The sequence below is a fragment of the Puma concolor genome, chromosome D3 (genome assembly GCF_028749965.1).
Source record: "Puma concolor isolate L17-30 chromosome D3, mPumCon1.1.hap2, whole genome shotgun sequence".
NCBI classification, from domain to species: Eukaryota; Metazoa; Chordata; class Mammalia; order Carnivora; family Felidae; genus Puma; species Puma concolor.
In genome coordinates this window covers 51,369,166-51,379,792 of record NC_141678.1, presented here as the reverse complement: position 1 = coordinate 51,379,792, position 10,627 = coordinate 51,369,166, and the positions used below count along the sequence as shown (strand labels likewise).

Sequence of the window (10,627 nt, the reverse complement as noted above, 5' to 3'; positions counted from 1 at the left end):
TTTTTTTTTAAAGTTTATTTACTTGTTTTGAGAGAGAGAGAACACAAGTGGTGTGGAGGGGGCAGTGAGGGAGAGAATCCCAAGCAGGCTCCACACTGTCAGCACAGAGCCCGATGTGGGGCTTGAACTCATGAACCAGGAAATTATGACCTGAGCTGAAATCAAGAGTCAGACATTTAACCAACTGAGCCACCCAGGTACCCTGAGTCTGTAGTAGGTTTTATTCCTCTGTAGGTGATTTTTTCCCCCTGGCCTCCTTCAAGATTTTCTCAGTCTTTTGTTTTTATTCGACTATCTTATACTTGGATGTGGTTTATTTGGTATTTATCTTATTTGATATTTCCTTAGCTTCTTATATCTGTGGTTTGATATCTTTCATTAATTAGAGAAAATTCTTGGGTATTTTTCTTCAAATATTTCTTTGGCCTTATACTCTCTTTCATTCCTCTTACAAGGTTGCCAACTCTGTTGGTTAGACCATTTATTATAAAACAGTCTTGGATTCTCTGGTGTGTGTATATGTGTATGTTTATTTCTGTTTGTGGTTTCTACATCATGTTGCTATATTCAAGTTCACTGATTGTTTATTCAGCTGTACTTGGTACACTTATGACCCTGTAAGTGATAGTCTTAATCTTTGTTATTTTTTTTTTTATTTCTCACACTTCTATTTGATTCTTTTTTAATAGTTTCCTTTTTTATTCTTAATAACCCACCTATTATTTCATGTTGTTCTCTTTTTTGTTAGAACATTTAATATATTAAATTTCGTACTCCAAACTCTCCTCATGGAATGATGATGATCCAATGCTTAATAAATGGTGAAGCCTCTACATTAAACAGTCAGAACACACCCCAGGGACACCTGGGTGGCTCAGTTGGTTAAGGGTCCAACTCTTGATTTTGGCTCAGGTCATGATCTCATCATTCATGAGATCAAACCCCACATTAGGCTCTGTGCTGACAACATGGAACCTGCATGGGATCATCTCTCCCTCTTTCTCTACCTCTTTCTCTCTCTCAAAATAAATAAACATTTTTTTAAAAAATAACAGAGAACACCCCGAAAAGAATAGATAACAAAAGTAAAAAACAGCACAGTGTGCCCATGCCTACCAGCTGATATCAGCCTTCAAAGAATCTACCTTGATTAGTCATGGTTCTGTAAATATCACTTTGTACATAGTGTTTTTAACAGAATTTATTGAGATATAAATTTATATAGCATCTAAATTATCCGGTGTGCAATTAAGTCATGTTTTCCATCTTATGCTTTACTGATTTGTGCATATATATTATCTTTGTTAAAAAAATAATTTACTTTTTTTATGGGGCACCTGGGTGGCTCAGTTGGTTGAGCATTTGACTCTGGATTTTGGCTCAGGTCATGATCTCAGGGTCATGGGCTTGAGACCTGTGTCAGGCTCTGTGCTGGGAATGGAGCCTGCTTAAGATTCTCTCTGTTTCTCCCTTTCCCCTGCTCACAGGTGCTCTCTTTCTCTGAAATCAAAAAAAAAAAAAAAAAAAACTTTTTAAAAAGAAATTTGTCTTCTAATCTTATATTATGCACAGTCACTTATGTACTCCCTCCATCTAGTAGATGTTCAATAAGCCCAGCTTCAGCGTATAAATGAGTAAATATGTTGATTCTTAAATATTCTTTTTTAAATATTCTTAATCCACTTGAGTATATATTTACATTTCAATTGCTGCAATATTCAGGGGTCTGAACACATGAAAACAGAACCAGATTTTAAAATTATTCATTTTTAAAAATATAGTTCTACAAAGATTTGAATAAGTCTAGGATCAGGATATTACCATTCCAATAAAAATAAAATTTTCAAAAATAAACACATACACATATGTATATATAACATATATACATCTACACATAGTATATAGTAAATATATAAAGTATACTGCATTATTCAACTGAGAATTCAGCTAAGCTAGATATATGTTCTCTCTAGTCAATGTCTAAAATAGACTCTTTTAGACATTTTGATATATCACAAATCTCCTGGAAATGTCAGTATTCCAACATAAACAATCTCAAGGATGTCATTTTGTTACCATGTCCAAACAACATTTCTTTACAAATACCCCAAAAAGCCGCACTAAAATAGAAGATGGTATATTTTGTAGTTTAAACATTTATTTTCTTTTTTTTTAACCAATTTTCTTTTTTTTTTTTTAATTTTTTTTTTCAACGTTTATTTATTTTTGGGACAGAGAGAGGCAGAGCATGAACAGGGGAGGGGCAGAGAGAGAGGAAGACACAGAATCGGAAACAGGCTCCAGGCTCTGAGCCATCAGCCCAGAGCCTGACGCGGGGCTCGAACTCACGGACCGCGAGATCGTGACCTGGCTGAAGTCGGACGCTTAACCGACTGCGCCACCCAGGCGCCCCTTAACCAATTTTCTAAGGTAATTGTAAGACTATCTGGTATATACTCTTATAAATCTAGGACATATTCCTTAATCTCCATAACTCTATTCTCAACAGCCCTTCTAGTTATGACTCTGTCAAGCATACTTTATTCCACTGAGACTGAAATCCTTTACACAATCTGTGTTAAAAATATTCATAAATCATCTAAAACACAGCTGCCTATATTTTGAGTCAGGAATGACAAAAATACTCCAGATGTAGCTTATATTTTTATCTTTACCAAGTTAAAGGAAAATAGGGTTAATCAAAGCAAGTCAATGTAGTTCGTCTTCTGTGTCACTAAATCTACAAGTCTTTCATGTTTCTCCTCTCAATATTTACTTCCTTCCACTACTCAGGTCTTTGATATTCTTCAATCTTTATCATTCCCCCTTTGCATACCTTGTAGGGGTATAATATCATTTAAATGTTAGAGAAAATTAATTTCAAAGACTATTGTTTCCACTTCGGTTATGTAGATATCCCTTAAGTCATACCTGGCCTAAATACCCTAAAGATGAAAGCTTTAATCCTTTTGGAATCATGTACAACAATAGTGTAGAGACTCTCATCAAAGAAAAATTCTTAGGAGAATGAGCTTTGGAACAGTTAGCCTTCAGCTCATTACTGAAAGCTGCCAAAGATGTGGAAAGAGCCCTGTTATTTTTCATGGCTTTTTCCAAGATCTGAAGCATGTCATTTCCTAATTCAACAAATATTGTGTCATTTAGAATGCCTCAGTGATTATGATAGACATGGTCTCTACTATTATTTGGTTTACAAGGATCACAAGAAAATAGATGTTATACAAATAAACAAACTTGCAAGATAATTATTAATGTGTATTATATTGACTGACACTCCTTAGTTCCCACCCCAATATTAATGTAATAAATTTCCTTTGTTAAGGACCCAGGGAAAAGCATGGCTACTTTACGAAAACAGTTAAGAAAGTCCTTTCTATGAGGTTGACATTGTTAACGAGCCTGCCTAATGAAAGAGAGCCATGTAGTCCAAGAGAGAAGAGTCTTCCTTTCAGAAGTTCTGTCTTCAGGGACAGCAAAAATAAAGGCTTTTAAAGAGAATAAACTCAATATATTAGAGAAACAATAAACAGGCCAGTGTAGCTCAAGCATAATGAACCCTGGGCAGGATATAATGATGTATGTACAGAAAGCAAAGCAAGGGAAGAAGATCTTCTATGGTTTTATACACAAGATAAGGACTTGGAATTTTTATTTTCTAAGTAGGAGGATGATAATTATTGGAATGTTTTAATTAGGGAAATAACATAATTTCATTTACATTTTAAAATATCATTCAGTTTATGTCACTGAAAATGTATTGCAGATAGGGGAGATGGAAACAAGAAGATCAGTTGGAAGGAGATTATATCCAGGTCAGAGATGATGGCTTGACCTACAAGTGAAGATGAAAGAAGGAAGAGGTATGAGATGTATTTAAGGTCTGTCATAAGATGGACTTGATACCTTTGGAGTCAAATATATCTTGGCTTGAATATTTCCCTAAAATTGACTAGGTGTGGGGCTTTGATCTAGTTATTTAATTTTCTAACATTCTATCCTGGCAACAAAGTAGTCATAAGCAGGATCAATATATGATAGATTGCAAATATGATGACAAACTCTTCTCATCCCTGCACCTATGCTCTGGTGGTGTGATTTTGCAGATCTTCCTTTTAAGAAATGGAGCCTATTAATTTGTTCCTTGATTCTGGGTTGGCTTATACCACTTTTTATTGGCCAGTGGAACATTAGCAGTATGATGCAAGCAGAGACTAAAAAAAATTATTGCACAATGAGGTTTCCCATCTACTTGTGCTCTTTGAATTCCCGCCACCACCACCATTTGACAAAGCCCTGGATGTCTGCTGTTTGATAGCCTACATGTGGCCCAGTCACTTCTGTCATCACCCACTATTGCCAGCCAATCCAAGCAGCAGAGCCTTCCAACTGACTGGCAGGTGACTGTATTCACGTAAGTGATCTTCGTTGAGACCAATAGAAGAACCCATCCGAGACCACTTCAAACTGTGAAGAACGTGAGCTAAATAGATGGCTGTTTCAAGCCACTAGGTTTTGGGGTTGTTACAAAGCAATAGGTAAGTGATACATAGAGTTAGTGGGAATTAAGGTTGGAGGTGATTAAGCTCGCATTAGAGTTTGGGAATGGAAACACTGGAAGCATAAAATTCTCCATGATAATTTAAAATATGTATTAGAAGATGACTATGAATCATTTTATTTGTTTTGAAAGCTGAGGGAAATAGCTAATTGGGATTGTAAGAGAAAGAAATAAAGGGCATTCCTTTTTAAGAACACGAAGGAATCTATATATAATGCAAAGTATCTTGAAATATATATTAAGTTAACTGGAGTTCCTTAAAGCACAATTCCAGGCTCTATCTCACCCTTACTGAACTTGAAATTTTGCATTAGTGGAAAGTGTAGACACATACTGTACAATGTCAACGTAGAAAACATACGAGAAGTTTTATTCACTGTGACTATATAAATTTATAATGAAACACTTTAGATTTTTAATGTTTTATTCTTAAAGTTACAGGAATGAAAAAGTTTTGCCAGTTCTCCTTCCAACTGTAGAAGGAAAGATGGCATGAAAACTTTTATGGATTTCTCTGGAGATTTAACTTTTATTAAGTAAAATTCTATTTCTGGTAAAATAGAATCCAAATTCCATTGAACCAACTCCCAAAATACACTTTGCAATAGAAATATTATTTAATTAGATGTGTGTATGTGTTTAATTCCTAGACATTGGTATACATGCATCAGAAACAGAGAGAGTATTGTCTTGGGTTCTAGATTTAGATATTACTTATTGTTTTAACTTGATCAAATCATTTATCTGCTCTCTTTGTTTCCACCCTATAAAATAAGAATGTTGAATTAGGGTCTCTAAAGTACCTTTCCAAGATTCCATGATTAATGACACAGGTTCCTGTTTTTAATTCCATATAATCCAACATAAACTGACCATTTAATTAACAATACCACTATGCTCACATGAGTATTTTTTGTTTGCTTATGTAATTATGTACACATAAAGGGACTGATTGCTTAGGTCTCATTCTTCTTTGTGGCCATAAGCCGTGAATGACCCAAACATCAGTTTATGCCATCTATTCAGTATAAGCTTCTTCCCAATCAATATTATGTGGTCACTTGTCAGGAGAATGCAACCAAGAAGGATCACCACAGGTGCACCTTCAACCTTGTTATTGATTTGCCATCTTTGATTTATAAAGTATATCACGATTTCCAATTAATGTTATTCAGCTGTGTTTGATTGCTTCAGTGTTTAAAAGGTTTCATTATTGATTTGTTTTAATGGCAAATCACATTCAGCATCCAATCTATGCTATGCAGTTTTTTAGAACATGTGAATATATTTCTTGCATTCAGTTTTCTTTCACTATTCTTATAATGGAACGAAAGGCTGCAAAACCATTTTCATTCATACATAACATTTTGATTATTATATTGCTTGGTATGATTTAAAAAGGAAAAGATTAAATTACCCTGAAGGGAGGAGAATTATGAAATAATACCAAACAATTGAGGTAGGCTTCTTAAAGGATGTGTTTCAAAAAGTGGTAATAGATTAGCCATGCACAGAGGGAAAATAGGAGACCAATTTCTGGATCCGATTTGAAGACTCAAAAGACTCTAATCAAGATAAAAGAATCACTTCAACACTCTAGCTCACAACGTGGAATTCTCTTTATTAATGTAACCTTTTGTTTAAGGCATTTTCTCAGACAAATTAAAATGCACCTTCCCATCCTGTAAATGATATCATATTAACTAATTCACACCTATTCTTTTAATAGCATGCATAAATTAAATTAAATTTCTTAGCTGAAAACCCTGCATGATTTAATGGTTATCAAAATGGAGCAAATAAACTCTATAAATTAATGGCAATGTATACCTTCAGCTATCAGGAGTAGAAATTTGGGCTGGCAGGGTTAGGTATATTAAGAAGCCAAAATTAAAGCCAGTGCAGCCAGGGACAGCAAAATGTGTGTGCACATGCCTTTCTTATGAATGTGGGTAAGTCTAAGGGTGGCAACGTTCACTCTTGATTCTCCTTACGATGCATCCTCTGCTTCCTGTGCTTAGATCCCACACTCAGGATCTTACTCAGAAGCTAAGATACAGCTGTAGCAGCTGTTTTTAAGAAGTGCTAGAGAAGATTCAGATTTGCACCAGAGTTTGAGGATCACTAATTTCCACTAATTATCCCTAGAGGAAAGTGATCCATGAGAGGCCGGACTCTGAGATTCAGTAAAAATAGAGCTCTTTATTAACACAGCACCTTTCCATGATGTGTTTCAAAGGAGTAACTAGAGCAGTAAAAATTGACACCACAGCTCAAGGATGTAAATAAGGTCTTAAATTAATAATCAACATACAACCGGGGGGGAGGGGGCAGGTAATGGATATAAAGGAAAATAGATACTGTTAAGAAGTAAATAATACAAATTAGAAAAAAAAGAGGATGGTTTGTTTTGTTTTGTTTTCTTAGTAAGCTTAAAAAAATCATAGAAGCCTGCAGATATGGGATACATTATTCAAGACTATCTCAGTTTACTTTTTTTCTAGTTGGGAAAATAGTCTTTAACATGACTGGACAATTATAATTTACATGAAATAAATAAGTGTAATGTAATAATATAATAATATAATCTAAATTCATCAATTGTTTCATTCATCAGTTCATCACTTTTTTGATGCCTCTGTTATTTTGTTTGTTTTACATATTAGTATATCTACAATGGAAATTCATCTAATATTAATTGTGCCCTTCTGTCTTATCATTGTTATCAGGCAAGTAGTAGTTTTGTTGTAGTTGCTAAAAATTTTCCATTGATGCCTTTGGGTAAGATCAAGAAAGCACTAGAAACAGTGAGTCTAGAGTCTCAAATCGAATATATTAATTATTTTACAACAACTATTGCCACCTCAGGACCATAGGACATACTTCTGACTAACTTATTTAATTCTATTAGGATGTTCTTAACTATTACTTATATGAAAATTGTTTAAAGCTGAGCCTTTCTGATAGCTCATTTCAATTAAAAACCTGGGTTCAAGTGGACCTAAAAGAAGTCTTCAGTCAGGTAACTTATTTTCTTTTATTTATCCTTTTTCAAGTTTTCAAGTGTTTAGAGAAATGTTAAGGCTGAGAACTTGCCTAATCATAAAAATCATTATAGAATATTTGATAAGAATATAGAATTTTAAGGCCTTTCCCTGGAAATTCTGTTACATATTTTGGGAGAAGTTGATTTTTTTTTTTCAGTATGCTCTGTAGGTAATTTTATAATTAGGCGACTCTGATTAGATTTGTGTATAAGTTTCCTAGTTGATGTGGAGATAGGTGGCAGAGAAGGTTTTGAAGGGGTAAGAAAGAAGAAATCTGTTTGTTTGGTAAAGATCTATATTGTTGTATCTACTGATATTGGATATTGAGTGTTGGGAGTGTGTGAAAACAGAAACTGCTGGGCAGGTAGAGGTGGTTATCAGTGATTCTATCCAGGTACAGAGTCTGATGGTACAGAGCAGCATGCTGTCTAGCCTCACTGGGTAAAGGGTCCCATCTGTTCCAGCTTCAGAATGGTTGATCTCCACCCCTCCAAATCAGTGTGATACTGGATGACAGTAGGTATTCAGGTTAACTAAAGTGTTCGGGAGCCAGTGCAGCAAAGCAGATATTGCCTTTTATAATTTTTCATATCCACTAGAGAGCAGGTAAATATATGACAAAGACTCTGTCACATTTACCACTAGGGATATATGAGGAACAAAATAAATAACAGTCGAGCCTCATTATTTGTGGATTCCGTATTTGCAAATTTGCCTACTTGGTAACATTCATTTGCAACCTCAAAACCAGTACTCAAGGCACTTTTGCAAGTCATTCCCAAGGCACATTGCAGACATTTGCAAGGTGGTGAAAGACTGAGTTGCCCAACGTGCCTATTCCTAGCTGAGGTTGAACAAGACAGTACTCTGCCTTCTTGTTTCAGCTCTCATACTACAAAAAGTGCCCTTTTCACAATCTATTTAGTGCCAAATGTTTGCATATTTTGTGTTTTTTTGATTGGTCATTACATTGTTTATAATAGCCCTCAAGTATAGTACTGAAATGCTATGTAATGTTGATTAGTGCAAGAAAGTTGTGATATGCCTTACAAAGAAAATATACGTTAAATACATTTTGTTCAGGCATGAGTAACAGCGATGTCACTTGTGAGTTCAATGTTAATGGGTCAACAGTACAGGCATGCCTTGGAGATATTGCAGTTTCAGTTCCAGACAACTGCAATAAAGCAAATATCATTATAAAGCCAAGCGAAATATTTTTTTTCTTTCCCCATGCATATAAAAGTACACTAAACCATAGTCTAGTTTATAGTAGCTTTATGCCTTAAAAAACAATGTGCATACTTTAATTAAAAAATATTTAATAGCTAAAATATGTTAACTATCACCTGAGCATTTAGTGAATCATAATCACTGGTTACAGATCACCATAACAAATATTAAAAAAACAAAAAAGTTTGAAATATGACAAGTGTTACCAAAATGTGACACAGGAACTTGAAGTAAGCAAATTGCTATTGGAACGATGGTGGCAATAGACTTCTTTGACCTGGGGTTGCCATAAACCTTCAACTGATGGAAAACGTAATTCTGTGAAGTGCAATAAAGGGGAGCACAATAAAATGAGATATGCCTGTGTATGTCGAATAAAGTTCCTACAGGCAGAAATACACATAAAACAAGGTTATATGTTGATCAATTAAGAAAATATGACCAGGAATCTTGCAGGAATCTAACCTTCCATTTCCCCTAGGAGCAATGGTGCAGTATTTGCTAATCCAGGGTTTGCCATGACATTATAGAACAAAAATGAGAATCAGCTCTATCTGTGGAGTATTATTCTTTGCAATGATAAAAAGGGACAAGAAAAATAGATTCTGGCCTAAATAAAGCATGCTAAAACTTGGTTGTACAACTGTATTCTCCTCTACACATATACCCAACCCTCTATCAAGCAGAGTAGTTAAGTGTATGACCCAGTTTTTGAGGATAGTCTAGTACCAGATAATTCAGCTTTCCTTCCTCTGAGATGAAGATGAAAGCCAAAGGTCAGCCCTAAATTCTGGACTAACATGAAAGGTAGAGAATCCCACCATGCAGTAGTTTTAGCAAAACCTAAGAGTCAACTGTAGTGTGTTGAATCCAGGATGTAGGAAGTATGTATTAACTTCCATTTCTCAAAAGAAGGGATGACAATGTGATGAGGTCCTGCTATAAGTACACATTATGCTTGTATTGCTTCTATTATTATGTAACAAATCACCCCCTGCCCCCCAATATAGGGACTTTTAACAAATATTTGTTATCTCATACAGTTTCTGAGTCTGGAATTCTGGAACAGCCTGAGTGGATGGTTCTGGCTCAGGTCCTCTCATTAGGTTATGTAGACCAAGACTTCAGTCGTCTCAAGACTCAACCAAGGCTGAAGAATCAGCATCTAAGTTCACTCAAGTTCTTATTGGTTAGCTTCCATTCTTTTCTGGTTATTGGCCCAAAGGCACCATCCTTCATCACATGGTCCTTTACACGGGGTGTCTAAGTGTTCTTATAACATGGCAGCTCACCTCCCTGAGAGCAAGTGACTGCACTCAAACACACACATGCACATACATGCACATACACAAAACCAAGATAGAATCAGTAGTCTTTAGAAGCCAAACTTGGCAATGATATACCCTTCACTTCTGCTACATTCTGTTGATCACACAAACTCTGGTACAATCTGGGAGAAAATTACACAAAGGTAAGGATACCAGGAGTGGGGATGAATGGGTAATATCTTTGAGGCTGGCTACTACAATGCAGTAAGTGAAAGTTTCACTAAGATCAGATCTAAATCTGAAGGGGAGAGGGAAACTACCAGTGGAAAAATGTAGTAACAAATAGAGAGGAGAGGGTAACATCAGACACGCAGCATAGAAATAGGGCAGAAAAGGACCTCTGTTGACAAATTTTTCAGTCAGTGACCTGATGAGCCTGAGGAAATTAATTGCATATAAGTGGAGGTTGAAATGGGAGGAAGACAGAAAAAGTGAAGAAA

The 10,627-nt window shown here is 35.4% G+C and overlaps 1 long non-coding RNA gene across 4 annotated transcripts in view; it reads left to right on the top strand.

Moving 5' to 3' along the window:
* Positions 1-4,373: 4,373 nt before the first annotated feature.
* LOC147575565 (uncharacterized) overlaps positions 4,374-10,627 on the top strand; it is a 97,261-nt gene continuing 91,007 nt past the window's right edge. For all 4 annotated transcript variants that reach the window (XR_015242518.1, XR_015242519.1, XR_015242516.1 and 1 more), the window contains exons 1-2: positions 4,374-4,556; positions 9,903-10,048. This is a non-coding gene — a long non-coding RNA (uncharacterized LOC147575565). The remainder of the gene's footprint in view (positions 4,557-9,902; positions 10,049-10,627) is intronic.